The sequence below is a fragment of the Ascaphus truei genome, chromosome 14 (assembly GCF_040206685.1).
Source record: "Ascaphus truei isolate aAscTru1 chromosome 14, aAscTru1.hap1, whole genome shotgun sequence".
NCBI classification, from domain to species: Eukaryota; Metazoa; Chordata; class Amphibia; order Anura; family Ascaphidae; genus Ascaphus; species Ascaphus truei.
Genome location: NC_134496.1, coordinates 57,070,036 through 57,085,775, shown reverse-complemented (window position 1 = coordinate 57,085,775; position 15,740 = coordinate 57,070,036). Strand labels below are relative to the sequence as shown.

Here is a 15,740-nt window from a genome sequence, read left to right as displayed (position 1 = left end):
CCCCCCCTCCCCTCCCCTCTCTCCCCCCCCCTCCCCTCCCCTCTCTCCCCCCCCTCCCCTCCCCCTCTCTCCCCCCCCCTCTCTCCCCCCCCCTCTCTCTCCCCCCTCTCTCTCCCCCTCTAGTGCCTGGAGTCTCCCTCCCAGCCCACTTTGGCTCTTTGTCTCACCTAAGGAAGCTAGTGTAGTATTTATAGGAGTAACTATCACACTGGTCCCCTAGAAGGTATTACAGCCTGTTACAATCTAGAGGATGGGGCGCTGAGAACCTGAGTGGTATTAAAAGTTTGTATTAAAAAACAAACCAGCAACAAGAATATTATTTCTACTCAACAACTTTTTTCTTTTAAATGTCCCCCAAACTCCTTGTATCTTTAGTCAGTGAGTTATAAGAGGTGTATTTATCCCCAAAGCATGTCCTGTACATTACAGTAACTCATCCTGCCCCCTCAGACCCCCCCCCCCTCCCTTTAATGGTCAAAGGGGAACATTGGTTTGAATGCTCATAGTTTCCACAAGGAGTGATTATTACAGAAATAGGCAGTTTGAGTTTTCGTTTTTTTAGTGAAACCAATCATTGTTGCCTCATTATCCTGAGCTGAAGCAGACTGCAGCGAGGTGGGAAGTGAGGCAGGAGCTGCGTGTTCACTACTTGTGGGGAAGCTGATGACCTTTTTAACCTATTGACACATCCCCTTTGCTGATTCATTGATTAAAACAGTTTAAATAGAGAGAGGGGAGAACCCCCCATTCCAGTCACCGCCGGACACACGTCTCCAGCTTCCCTGTAGGACTGGATCTCTCTGCAGGTAAGTCACTTTCTCATATTGCGTTCTCTTTAATCATTAAACCTGAACCTGTGCAGTGTGTGACTTACCTGAGTCTGTGCAGTGTGGGACTTACCTGAGTCTGTGCAGTGTGGGACTTACCTGAATCTGTGCAGTGTGGGACTTACCTGAATCTGTGCAGTGTGGGACTTACCTGAATCTGTGCAGTGTGTGACTTACCTGAGTCTGTGCAGTGTGGGACTTACCTGAATCTGTGCAGTGTGGGACTTACCTGCATCTGTGCAGTGTGGGACTTACCTGAATCTGTGCAGTGTGGGATTTACCTGAATCTGTGCAGTGTGGGGACTTACCTGAATCTGTGCAGTGTGGGATTTACCTGAATCTGTGCAGTGTGGGACTTATCTGAATCTGTGCAGTGTGGGACTTACCTGAGTCTGTGCAGTGTGGGACTTACCTGAATCTGTGCAGTGTGGGACTTATCTGAATCTGTGCAGTGTGGGACTTACCTGAATCTGTGCAGTGTGGGACTTACCTGAATCTGTGCAGTGTGGGACTTAGCTGAAACGGAGCAGAACATCTTATGCTATATCCTATATTATGTTAGACATCACCAAGCCCTGAAGGGCCCAGATACGGGTTCCGAGGGTCACTCAGCAAACATGACATTTAATAAAAGGGCTGAAAAGTGCTCACTTGCGTTACATTGTACAGTACTTTATTTATCCCATGCAATCAATAGTGCAACAATAAGGGACATTTCACACGCTATCTATTTACTTTAGTGTGTGTATAAGTTCTGGCACATGCATTTTGCTGGATTTCCTACAATTACTTCCCATTCTTTGTAAAATAATAGATTTCAGAAAAATAAGAAGTAAAATGTAAAAGGAAATGTTTTGCTTTTTTTGGGGTCTTTGCTATATACAGGTGAAGGCGTTGCACACTTATCCTGGTTTACACTCGGTTTTATGTCCAATACAAAACTTTGCATTTACAGACCCAAACCGTGAATAATTTGCATGTATTGTTTAAGGGGAGAGGTCGCTGTGTCGCTGCTTCCCAGGCATTGCTGACACATAAAAGCTACTTGGACATTTTCCTGTGATCCTATTATTGTACAAGTCGGGATATTCTTAGAATGTAACTATGTAACTATGTAACTATGTAACTATACTGAAAGGAACCTGGGAAATAAGATAAGGTGTCGGTTCTTGAGGGATGACCGCTCTCATAGCTTAAAAAGCATTGTCCTAATTGTTAACAGGGTGTTTACAGAGAGGGACTTTTTTTTTTTTGGCGCTCCATTCAGTTCTATGGTAGAGATGTCCTATTAACCCTTTCCTAACCAAAGTGGAAAGGATGTATTGCATCTAGTCCGGTAGTGTAGGGGTTAATGCAGCCATTTCTCTTTGGGCCCCGCTGTCCTAAAAATGTTGCAAAATATATTCTATACGCTCCATGTGAGTGCGTCTGTTCCACCTGCTTTCTGTAATGGGAAAGTCCGGATTATTACAGCGTATAGTAATACGCAGGGTCTCTGCATAATACAGTGCGCAGTAATACGCAGGGTCTCTGCATAATACAGCGCGCAGTAATACGCAGGGTCTCTGTATAATACAGCGCACAGTAATACGCAGGGTCTCTGCATAATACAGTGCGCAGTAATACGCAGGGTCTCTGCATAATACAGCGCACAGTAATACGCAGGGTCTCTGTATAATACAGCGCGCAGTAATACGCAGGGTCTCTGTATAATACAGCGCACAGTAATACGCAGGGTCTCTGTATAACACAGTAATACGCAGGGTCTCTGTATAATACAGCGCACAGTAATACGCAGGGTCTCTGTATAATACAGCGCGCAGTAATACGCAGGGTCTCTGCATAATACAGCGCACAGTAATACGCAGGTTCTCTGTATAATACAGCGCACAGTAATACGCAGGGTCTCTGTATAATACAGCGCACAGTAATACGCAGGGTCTCTGTATAATACAGCGCACAGTAATACGCAGGGTCTCTGTATAATACAGCGCACAGTAATACGCAGGGTCTCTGCATAATACAGCACACAGTAATACGCAGGGTCTCTGCATAATACAGCGCACAGTAATACGCAGGGTCTCTGCATAATACAGCGCACAGTAATACGCAGGGTCTCTGCATAATACAGCGCACAGTAATACGCAGGGTCTCTGTATAATACAGCGCGCAGTAATACGCAGGGTCTCTGCATAATACAGCGCACAGTAATACGCAGGGTCTCTGTATAATACAGCGCACAGTAATACGCAGGGTCTCTGTATAATACAGCGCACAGTAATACGCAGGGTCTCTGTATAATACAGCGCACAGTAATACGCAGGGTCTCTGTATAATACAGCGCACAGTAATACGCAGGGTCTCTGCATAATACAGCGCGCAGTAATACGCAGGGTCTCTGCATAATACAGCGCGCAGTAATACGCAGGGTCTCTGCATAATACAGCGCACAGTAATACGCAGGGTCTCTGTATAATACAGCGCGCAGTAATACGCAGGGTCTCTGCATAATACAGCGCACAGTAATACGCAGGGTCTCTGTATAATACAGCGCACAGTAATACGCAGGGTCTCTGCATAATACAGCGCGCAGTAATACGCAGGGTCTCTGCATAATACAGCGCACAGTAATACGCAGGGTCTCTGTATAATACAGCGCACAGTAATACGCAGGGTCTCTGTATAATACAGCGCACAGTAATACGCAGGGTCTCTGTATAATACAGCGCGCAGTAATACGCAGGGTCTCTGCATAATACAGCGCACAGTAATACGCAGGGTCTCTGTATAATACAGCGCACAGTAATACGCAGGGTCTCTGTATAATACAGCGCGCAGTAATACGCAGGGTCTCTGCATAATACAGCGCGCAGTAATACGCAGGGTCTCTGTATAATACAGCGCACAGTAATACGCAGGGTCTCTGCATAATACAGCGCACAGTAATACGCAGGGTCTCTGTATAATACAGCGCGCAGTAATACGCAGGGTCTCTGCATAATACAGCGCACAGTAATACGCAGGGTCTCTGTATAATACAGCGCACAGTAATACGCAGGGTCTCTGTATAATACAGCGCACAGTAATACGCAGGGTCTCTGTATAATACAGCGCACAGTAATACGCAGGGTCTCTGTATAATACAGCGCGCAGTAATACGCAGGGTCTCTGTATAATACAGCGCGCAGTAATACGCAGGGTCTCTGTATAATACAGCGCACAGTAATACGCAGGGTCTCTGTATAATACAGCGCACAGTAATACGCAGGGTCTCTGCATAATACAGCGCGCAGTAATACGCAGGGTCTCTGTATAATACAGCGCACAGTAATACGCAGGGTCTCTGCATAATACAGCGCACAGTAATACGCAGGGTCTCTGTATAATACAGCGCACAGTAATACGCAGGGTCTCTGTATAACACAGTAATACGCAGGGTCTCTGTATAATACAGCGCACAGTAATACGCAGGGTCTCTGTATAATACAGCGCACAGTAATACGCAGGGTCTCTGCATAATACAGCGCACAGTAATACGCAGGGTCTCTGTATAATACAGCGCACAGTAATAAGCAGGGTCTCTGTATAATACAGCGCACAGTAATACGCAGGGTCTCTGTATAACACAGTAATACGCAGGGTCTCTGTATAATACAGCGCACAGTAATACGCAGGGTCTCTGTATAATACAGCGCACAGTAATACGCAGGGTCTCTGTATAATACTGCGCGCAGTAATACGCAGGGTCTCTGTATAATACAGCGCGCAGTAATACGCAGGGTCTCTGTATAATACAGCGCACAGTAATACGCAGGGTCTCTGTATAATACAGCGCACAGTAATACGCAGGGTCTCTGTATAACACAGTAATACGCAGGGTCTCTGTATAATACAGCGCACAGTAATACGCAGGGTCTCTGTATAACACAGTAATACGCAGGGTCTCTGTATAATACAGCGCACAGTAATACGCAGGGTCTCTGTATAATACAGCGCACAGTAATACGCAGGGTCTCTGTATAATACAGCGCACAGTAATACGCAGGGTCTCTGCATAATACAGCGCGCAGTAATACGCAGGGTCTCTGCATAATACAGCGCACAGTAATACGCAGGGTCTCTGTATAATACAGCGCACAGTAATACGCAGGGTCTCTGTATAATACAGCGCACAGTAATACGCAGGGTCTCTGTATAACACAGTAATACGCAGGGTCTCTGTATAATACAGCGCACAGTAATACGCAGGGTCTCTGTATAACACAGTAATACGCAGGGTCTCTGTATAATACAGCGCACAGTAATACGCAGGGTCTCTGTATAATACAGCGCACAGTAATACGCAGGGTCTCTGTATAATACAGCGCACAGTAATACGCAGGGTCTCTGTATAATACAGCGCACAGTAATACGCAGGGTCTCTGCATAATACAGCGCGCAGTAATACGCAGGGTCTCTGCATAATACAGCGCGCAGTAATACGCAGGGTCTCTGCATAATACAGCGCACAGTAATACGCAGGGTCTCTGTATAATACAGCGCACAGTAATACGCAGGGTCTCTGCATAATACAGCGCGCAGTAATACGCAGGGTCTCTGCATAATACAGCGCGCAGTAATACGCAGGGTCTCTGCATAATACAGCGCACAGTAATACGCAGGGTCTCTGTATAACACAGTAATACGCAGGGTCTCTGTATAATACAGCGCACAGTAATACGCAGGGTCTCTGTATAATACAGCGCGCAGTAATACGCAGGGTCTCTGCATAATACAGCGCACAGTAATACGCAGGGTCTCTGTATAATACAGTTATAATTCCAGCAGCCGAACGAGATGAGGAAACCGAGGGTTATCTGTCAATATATTTCCAGCTAGAAGACGAATTAACCCTTTGAGATGTGGAAAGGGCACCTACTCGCCCACTGCCGAGTGTCTCTTACGCTGTGATTATACAGCAATCGCACGCGACGTTGTGACGCTTAAAAACAAAAGAGTAATATGCAATGAAAGCGCACATACCACTCGCGCCGGCAGCGCCGCTACGTGCCGCTACGTGCCGCTACGTGCCGCTACGTGCCGCAAAGCTTATGTCTCATGAAGAGATTTGAAATTTGGTTTTTCACAAGCGACGGCCGCATCACGCGATTTGCTCGGCCAATCACAGTGCATCTTAAAACACACACTCGCCTCCCTGCAGTAGCGCTACAAATCGCTTCTACATGGACACATGTAGCGCCGCTACAGTGATGTCACCGGATCGCTCTGCAGTTTCTGGTATAATTGACCCCTTCACTGCTGGTCGCTGGTCCCCCTCCCCCCAGGCTAGATGTAAATAACGCCCCCATGTGATTGGTTCCCTGTATAATGGAGGAGATGAGCAGAGAGGAAGGTTTCTTCTCAGTGGGAGCCCCGACGCGCAGAATGCATCTTCAGTATACGAGACCCGACCCTTCCTGTGGGGACAGGGGGGAAGAAGGGGGCACGTTGGTAATGGATGGGAATGGCAGCTAGTGGTCAAAACACACACACAGCATCGCACAAGAGAGGAGCTAAAGGAAGTGAAACCTCCTACTGTCCCACCCTGGCCTCGCTTCACCCCGCTTACAGACGAATTGTCTAGGTATAGGTGTCTGATCCTGAATAAGGGTGCTGGCACCCAAATGTTTCCCCTCCACATGTCCCTGGCTTTGGTTTATTTCAGTCCCTGAGTTGTGCAGGTTTTGAAGTGGAAGAAAGTTCACATCTCAACACTGCGGGCTTAACAAGTACTGTATATAGTGGTCTACATGCCACCCCAAATCAGGGCATTAGGGGTGCTGTAGGCCCTGGTTATACATATTCAAATCCCGATGATATACCGCTTTCCATCTTCAAAACACCGGAAACATGACACTGCCGGCATATACTATATATACATATACTACATATACTATATATACATATACTATATATACATATACTATATATACATATACTATATATACATATACTATATATACTATATATACATATACTACATATACTATATATACATATACTACATATACTATATATACATATACTATATATACATATACTACATATACTATATATACATATACTATATATACATATACTACATATACTATATATACATATACTACATATACTATATATACATATACTATATATACATATTCTATATATACATATACTATATATACATATACTACATATACTATATATACATATACTATATATACATATACTATATATACATATTCTATATATACATATACTATATATACATATTCTATATATACATATACTATATATACGTATTCTATATATACATATACTATATATACATATACCTTCACGTGTATTTAGGCATTTTGTTCTTTTCCGCCTCCAGACATAGTTTGTTTTTAACCATTTATAACATCTGTACCATATACATTTACTTTAACTTACAAGTGAGCTTCAGGGTGAACCTCTTAGCTGCCTAAGCATGAAATTAGCAGGAGCAGAAAGTCCACGGCTCACATCAACGCTCTTCGTGGGCCACGTTTAGCCCACGGACAGCTAGGTGAAGAGCCCTATGCTAGTAAAGACAGAGGGACTACAAGTCCCAGAATTCCTTGAGCTCACAGAGTGAATGTGGCTGTGAAGTTGAGTGAGTGCATGTATATGGCTGGGGCATGTATATGGCTGGGGCATGTATATGGCTGGGGCATGTATATGGCTGGGGCATGTATATGGCAGGGCATGTATATGGCTGGGGCATGTATATGGCTGGGGCATGTATATGGCTGGGTATGTATATATATGGCTGGGCATGTATATGGCTGGGCATGTATATGGCTGGGTATGTATATATATGGCTGGGCATGTATATGGCTGGGCATGTATATATATGGCTGGGCTTGTATATGGCTGGGCATGTATATGGCTGGGGCATGTATATGGCTGGGTATGTATATATATGGCTGGGTATGTATATATATGGCTGGGCATGTATATATATGGCTGGGCTTGTATATGGCTGGGCATGTATATGGCTGGGGCATGTATATGGCTGGGCATGCATATGGCTGGGCATGTACAGTATATGGCAGGGCATGTATATAGCTGGGGCATGTATATGGCTGGGGCATGTATATGGCTGGGGCATGTATATGGCTGGGGCATGTATATGGCTGGGGCATGTATATGGCTGGGGCATGTATAGTATATGGCAGGGCATGTATATGGCTGGGCAGAGGGTGTGTATGTGCTGGGGTTTATATCCATATACACTGAATGTAAATCCCATTGGTCCCTCTGTAAGATAAGGGGCCGGCAGCTAAGAGTTATTGTGATTAAGGAGCAGGAAGTGAGACTGGACCCTTAGGATGGGAGGGTAGCTGAGGATAAGAGGCAGCTGCCTGGATTCTAATATACAGGTCCCTCCTTGCTCTGCACACTGCGAGACTACGCAAAGGAATATTAATGTGCTGTCCCGGACTAAATCTGAATATAGAGACGCTTATCTCAGAGGAGGGAGATTCGAATACACATGGATGCTGTGTATAGTGCGGGCGTACACATATCCATGGGTGCTGTGTATAGTGCGGGCGTACACATATCCATGGGTGCTGTGTATAGTGCGGGCGTACGCATATCCATGGGTGCTGTGTATAGTGCGGGCGTACGCATATCCATGGGTGCTGTGTATAGTGTGGGCGTACGCATATCCATGGGTGCTGTGTATAGTGCGGGCGTACGCATATCCATGGGTGCTGTGTATAGTGTGGGCGTACGCATATCCATGGGTGCTGTGTATAGTGCGGGCGTACGCATATCCATGGGTGCTGTGTATAGTGCGGGCGTACGCATATCCATGGGTGCTGTGTATAGTGCGGGCGTACGCATATCCATGGGTGCTGTGTATAGTGCGGGCGTACGCATATCCATGGGTGCTGTGTATAGTGCGGGCGTACGCATATCCATGGGTGCTGTGTATAGTGCGGGCGTACGCATATCCATGGGTGCTGTGTATAGTGCGGGCGTACGCATATCCTTGGGTGCTGTGTATAGTGCGGGCGTACGCATATCCATGGGTGCTGTGTATAGTGCGGGCGTACGCATATCCATGGGTGCTGTGTATAGTGTGGGCGTACACATATCCATGGGTGCTGTGTATAGTGCGGGCGTACACATATCCATGGGTGCTGTGTATAGTGCGGGCGTACACATATCCATGGGTGCTGTGTATAGTGTGGGCGTACACATATCCATGGGTGCTGTGTATAGTGCGGGCGTACACATATCCATGGGTGCTGTGTATAGTGCGGGCGTACACATATCCATGGGTGCTGTGTATAGTGCGGGCGTACGCATATCCATGGGTGCTGTGTATAGTGCGGGCGTACGCATATCCATGGGTGCTGTGTATAGTGCGGGCGTACGCATATCCATGGGTGCTGTGTATAGTGCGGGCGTACGCATATCCATGGGTGCTGTGTATAGTGCGGGCGTACGCATATCCATGGGTGCTGTGTATAGTGCGGGCGTACGCATATCCATGGGTGCTGTGTATAGTGCGGGCGTGTGCATATATAACCTTCGCCAGTCTCCATCTTCCCAGCTGGTGACAATGAGCGAGCGTTTTTGGGCACACGCGGTACATTGTTTGTGCAGTGAGGTGTACACTGTTGGACTTGGATTGGAGACGCAGTCTGCCAGCGACGAGTCGCTAACTGGAGCTTTGCCTTTATTACAACGAACAAAATGTTTGTTCTTATATAGCACAGGTAGTGTACACAGCGGTGTACATAGCACTTTGCAGGCCCAGTGAATCCCCACAGTGTACACAGCGGTGTACATAGAACGTTACAGGCCCAGTGAATCCCCACAGTGTACACAGCGGTGTACATAGCACTTTGCAGGCCCCGTGAATCCCCACAGTGTACACAGCGATGTACATAGAACGTTACAGGCACGGCGAGTCCCCACAGTATAGAGCGGGGGACCACAGGGAGATGACGTGACCTGCCCAACGTGGCAATGAGCAGACACTTAGTTTCACCCACTTTAAGGCAAGTGGTGTTACCGCTGAGTTACTCGTACCGCCCCTTTAGCTGCTGAATAATGGCATTGAATAAATAATAATAGCATGTTCTTGTATAGCGCTGCTAGTTTTACATAGCGCATTACAGAGACATTTTGCAGACACAGTCCCTGCCCCGTAGAGCTTACAATCTATGATTTTGGTGCCTGAGGCACAGGGAGATAAAGTGACTTGCCCAAGGTCACAAGGAGCCGACACCGGGAATTGAACCAGGATCCCCTGCTCACACTCACTGCCAGTCAGAGTCTGTCCTCACTGAGCCGCTCCCTCTCCCCGCTTCTTCTCTTTTAAACCCCTTCACTGCCAGGGGCAAGGAAAGGGTTACACAGCAAAGAAAAGTCTTCTGCAAATAATATACTTAATAAATGACTGTGAAATATTCTGTTTGCGGATACAAAAGGTATTTTTTTTAAACAAAACCCCTGGATTTCAGGTGCACAAATGTATGTGTCTGTGTGCTGCCCTCAGCGGGCAAAGTAATACATTACAATACATTGCTGGCTCCTCACTCAACAAGATCCCAGGAAAGGTGTGCGTGAAAGGGTTAAAATAAATCCCGTGGAGGGGGGAGGGGATTTGTTAGATACATTCAATGTAGGTAGTGATAACTTTTAGTAGACTTATGTAACGGGTATTCCACCCCACCCAATCGCATATATAGTGTGGGTGAGTAGAACATGCAGTGTTACCGGTGTGATGCGTATACCTGTAGGCTCACAGGAGGACTGAGCTTCCGCCACTGGGAACCTGGGGCAATTATACTAGGGGTAACCACTTACTCAATAGGTGCAGCGCCTCCACCTGCGATGGCTCCCACCAGAGAGGGAGTGGATCCTCGCAGGACAAACACAATGATCACATACACAATGGGGTATAATAACTAAGGACTTTACTAACATGTAATACGACACATCACATTCATAATATAACCTGTGTCCCTCTCAGGAGGAGACACTAACCGTGACGTCTCGCAGGACAATTCCCCAACACTAGGTGATCCCACCCAGTGTCCAAAGAACCCCACCCAATGTCCCGCACTCTTGCAGAGAATCAATGGGTGACTGCGCAGTCACTATTAAGCTAAGGGCCCGGTGGTGCACTTAGAACTGTAGATACCTGCCGAGCATTCCAGTGCTCGGATCAGCAACGCTTCACAAAGGGTCAGACGCGTGATGAATCCGTCTGATCCTATCCTGGCAATATTCTCTGTGACCCCAACGTGGGTCCGAACTCCTTCACTGGAACCGCAGCATCCGCTGAGTCCCTCACTAACGATACAGCAACGTGACACACCCTGCACTACAGGCCGTCCCTATAGCACAGCATCCTTAAGTGGCTTAAGGGTCACTCTCCTAGGGCATTCGGGGTTGCCTATCCTATATAGGTAGGTCTTGTACCCACCCTACTCATAATACGGGCCCTGGGCCATGGATCCCCGGACTGGTTACCGCTATGAACCCCCCCCAGTTGCCTCGTACTACGCGCAACGCCGCCCTGGGCTATGGCTCCCCGGATTGGTTACCGCTATGAAACCCCCCCAGTGGCCTCGCCACTCGCAACACGGACCCTGGGCTATGGCTCCCCGGACTGGTTACCGCTATGAACCCCCCAGCTGTCTCGTGCCACTAATTCACAACAGGACCCTGGGCTATGGCTCCCCGGATTGGTTACCGCTATGAAACCCCCCAGCTGTCCCTATCTTCCCTTCTGTTCCCCAGTGGCCAACTAAGGTAAGTGACAGGTTCCCTATCCTGAGGGCTGTCCCTGGCAACACTCACACTACTGGGGGACTCAGGGCTATCTTGGGCCAAGGGGGTGCTGGCCTAGTACAGGGAGTCCCTCGCTCCTGTACCCTACCTCCTTCCCTTGACTGCTCCTTCCTCTGACTGACAACGTAGCTGCAAGCCCGCCAAATGTATCCACTTGCTCTCCTGGCAGTCCTGCAGCCCTATTGGCTCCTATGAGGCACCTGGTGCCTCCCTCGCTAAGCACTATGGGAATTGTAGTCCCTGGGCGCCTGTAATAACATTGGGGCCGCGTGCGTGCCTTTCCTATGCCTGCACTAGCTCCTAATGGCCGCCGCAATCTCTCCCTACCTCTCGCGCGACTCTCCTGGCTGGCTCCTACACTCGCGCGATCTTCTGCGCATGCGCGACTATCTCGGGCCGCCGGGAACTCTCTGCGCATGCGCGAACCGGCGCAACATGGCGGCGCCCTGTGCAAGAGCCGCCGGAGATCTCCTGCACTCCGGCGAGCTCCCTCCTCGGCCCCCACCCTCCTGAATGGCCGTCGGGTCTGCCGCTTGCCGCTGGCAGTACCCGACAGCGTCCGTGACCACGGAGGCGCCCGGGGGGGTCGCAGGGGGAAAAAGATGACCTGGCTACACTCTCCCCCTGGTGAAAAACCCAACGCCCTCGCTTGGGGAACGACATAACATGGTACAATTTTACACACTGAAAAATGGCATGGCATACCCCGTACACTTAACAGATCGACTGCAACATCCTCAAAACATGGCACATTTTCACACAATGCAAAATTACCTGGCATATCACACCCACTATTACCCGAGGCCAGCTGAGTATCAGCTGCTTGCTGAGACCATATGTGGGGTGCCCCTAACTGATCAGGTGGGGGTACCTCACTTTTGCGTCCGTGAGCCTCTCCCAGAAAATTCTCTTGAAGAGCACACTCTGGGGTGACAGTCACTGGTTCAGTGCTACTTCCTCCCCCTGGTGGAAGGAATAGCGCAGTGTCCTTCACACCAACCTTTACTTGATCATCCATGGCCTGGAAGCAGCAGGCCAGGCGGCCAGGACCTTTCCCTCGGTCCACTACGTGACGAATGGGCCGCTTCTTCTTGGGCGCAAAGGAGGCAACTTCTACCAGCTCCTTTGCCACATAGTCCTTGTCCCTACATACGTGCTCAGCTTCCACTGAGAAGCGAGAACTGGACACTGTCTCTTTACTCAAAGTCTCTGCTTCACCTGGCAGGGGGTAAAGAGTAGACACCTTACCCCTGCGGTGATTCTCGGTGGCCAACAGGTCCTCGGGGACGCTGTCAGTTCCCACCTCGGCTGTCTCGGGACCTGCCTCCTGTACTTCTGGGGCAGTCCACTTGCTGTCCTTAAACTCGGGAGCGTTGGATCCCAGTCCTGGGACCATTTGGGTTGGAGCGCACGGGCTCTCACTCAGATCAGGAACCGTAACTCTGGCCTGTTGCACGGCCACCTCCATCGGAGCCTGTGGGGAGCAAGGGGGTTCCTTACCACTCTGCTGGCTTGCGATGGATTTCTCTTCTTCTGGAACGATAGGCAGTGGGTACTGGTCCACTCGCACTGCAGGACAGCTATCTTCTAGGGGGGACACCTCCGCCAGGACGCGATGTCGAGTGGAGCCCTTCGCCCAGGTGTCCAGACTTAAGAAGCTATCGTGCTCCGCGGTCACCTGAAGGCTCACACCCAACACCCCTGGGGCAGTCAACTCACCCTGGTCGTCGTCAACAGGTACTGATCCCAAGCCTGGGACCGATGGTACCTCTGTAGGCCGGACTGGCCGTGGTAGGGCACACGGGCCCACAGCAGGCTCTGTATGCTGTGATTCCTCTGTTGGTTCGGCATGCTGGGGAACAATAGACTTCAATAACCGCACACCGCAACACTCACAGTAGGACCACCATGTCAATGTCTCTCTAGAACAGTTACAAGTGGGGCTAAAACACTGTATGCCCATTTCTCCTTCCACCTCGATGGTCCTGTAGTCGAGGGATAACCGAGACACTTTGGCTCCCTGAGCGTGGGCTTCTTGCAGGCAGGAGCATATGAAGAGAAGAGAATCTACTCCGGGCGCACGCCAGGCCACATACATATTGGGGTGTATGTCCTGACAGTCTATCTCGGTTTCCTGCTCAGAAAGAAAATATTCCATGTCCACGACAATGCCTTCCTCCTCCTCTTCCTCCTGGTGAATAGAAGGGTCTAATGGCTGTTCACTGTGCTCACTCCCCCTGGTGGAATTTAAAGGAGGGGTGTGCTCTATCACTGAGTGGCTCACATTACGGGGGCGGGGCTCTGGTTTTCCCGCCAGTCCCGGATGGTTTTCTGTAACCCTTTTCTGAGCAGCCTGGCAGTCAGAAGCACGTGGGTCATCTTGAGTTGGCGGGAGCCGCCATTTTAGGTGGGACTCACTGTTAGCCTCCCCGGCTGCAGGAGCCTCCATTTTAACTACAGTCCTGTCAACTACACTGCAGCTTTTTGCATAGATCATGAGACAGTCCCCTGCGGAAGACTCGGGGAGTGTTAATACATGGGGAACAGTCTCTAGGCATATGTCATGCGTGGTGCACAGGAGATAGGTAATCCCCCGGCCGTCAGCATCCAGCCTTAAGTCTTTCACCCGGGCAGTGGCCAATTCCGGGCAAGTTCTTACTTGGGCGCGCATAGTGGACAATTGCGTATCATGGGATACTCCGGCCACTACAAACACGCGCCTTGGGGATAATTGCCGCGCTAAGGCCCAGTCATCGACGTCTTGCGGTGACGGCACCGCCATGATGAAAAATATGAATGGACAATTTGAAAAAAATGAAAACAGGGCACCCCAGGTCTCTCTCAGCAGCGCCTCCAAATGTAACGGGTATTCCACCCCACCCAATCGCATATATAGTGTGGGTGAGTAGAACATGCAGTGTTACCGGTGTGATGCGTATACCTGTAGGCTCACAGGAGGACTGAGCTTCCGCCACTGGGAACCTGGGGCAATTATACTAGGGGTAACCACTTACTCAATAGGTGCAGCGCCTCCACCTGCGATGGCTCCCACCAGAGAGGGAGTGGATCCTCGCAGGACAAACACAATGATCACATACACAATGGGGTATAATAACTAAGGACTTTACTAACATGTAATACGACACATCACATTCATAATATAACCTGTGTCCCTCTCAGGAGGAGACACTAACCGTGACGTCTCGCAGGACAATTCCCCAACACTAGGTGATCCCACCCAGTGTCCAAAGAACCCCACCCAATGTCCCGCACTCTTGCAGAGAATCAATGGGTGACTGCGCAGTCACTATTAAGCTAAGGGCCCGGTGGTGCACTTAGAACTGTAGATACCTGCCGAGCATTCCAGTGCTCGGATCAGCAACGCTTCACAAAGGGTCAGACGCGTGATGAATCCGTCTGATCCTATCCTGGCAATATTCTCTGTGACCCCAACGTGGGTCCGAACTCCTTCACTGGAACCGCAGCATCCGCTGAGTCCCTCACTAACGATACAGCAACGTGACACACCCTGCACTACAGGCCGTCCCTATAGCACAGCATCCTTAAGTGGCTTAAGGGTCACTCTCCTAGGGCATTCGGGGTTGCCTATCCTATATAGGTAGGTCTTGTACCCACCCTACTCATAATACGGGCCCTGGGCCATGGATCCCCGGACTGGTTACCGCTATGAACCCCCCCCAGTTGCCTCGTACTACGCGCAACGCCGCCCTGGGCTATGGCTCCCCGGATTGGTTACCGCTATGAAACCCCCCCAGTGGCCTCGCCACTCGCAACACGGACCCTGGGCTATGGCTCCCCGGACTGGTTACCGCTATGAACCCCCCAGCTGTCTCGTGCCACTAATTCACAACAGGACCCTGGGCTATGGCTCCCCGGATTGGTTACCGCTATGAAACCCCCCAGCTGTCCCTATCTTCCCTTCTGTTCCCCAGTGGCCAACTAAGGTAAGTGACAGGTTCCCTATCCTGAGGGCTGTCCCTGGCAACACTCACACTACTGGGGGACTCAGGGCTATCTTGGGCCAAGGGG

At 49.4% G+C, this 15,740-nt stretch overlaps 1 protein-coding gene across 1 annotated transcript in view; it reads left to right on the top strand.

The window, feature by feature from the left end:
- Positions 1 to 554: 554 nt before the first annotated feature.
- The window catches only part of LRRC15 (leucine rich repeat containing 15), a 30,338-nt gene continuing 15,152 nt past the window's right edge, over positions 555 to 15,740 (top strand). The window contains exon 1 of the mRNA XM_075571117.1: positions 555 to 806. The gene's annotated coding sequence lies outside the window, so the exon portion shown is untranslated. The remainder of the gene's footprint in view (positions 807 to 15,740) is intronic.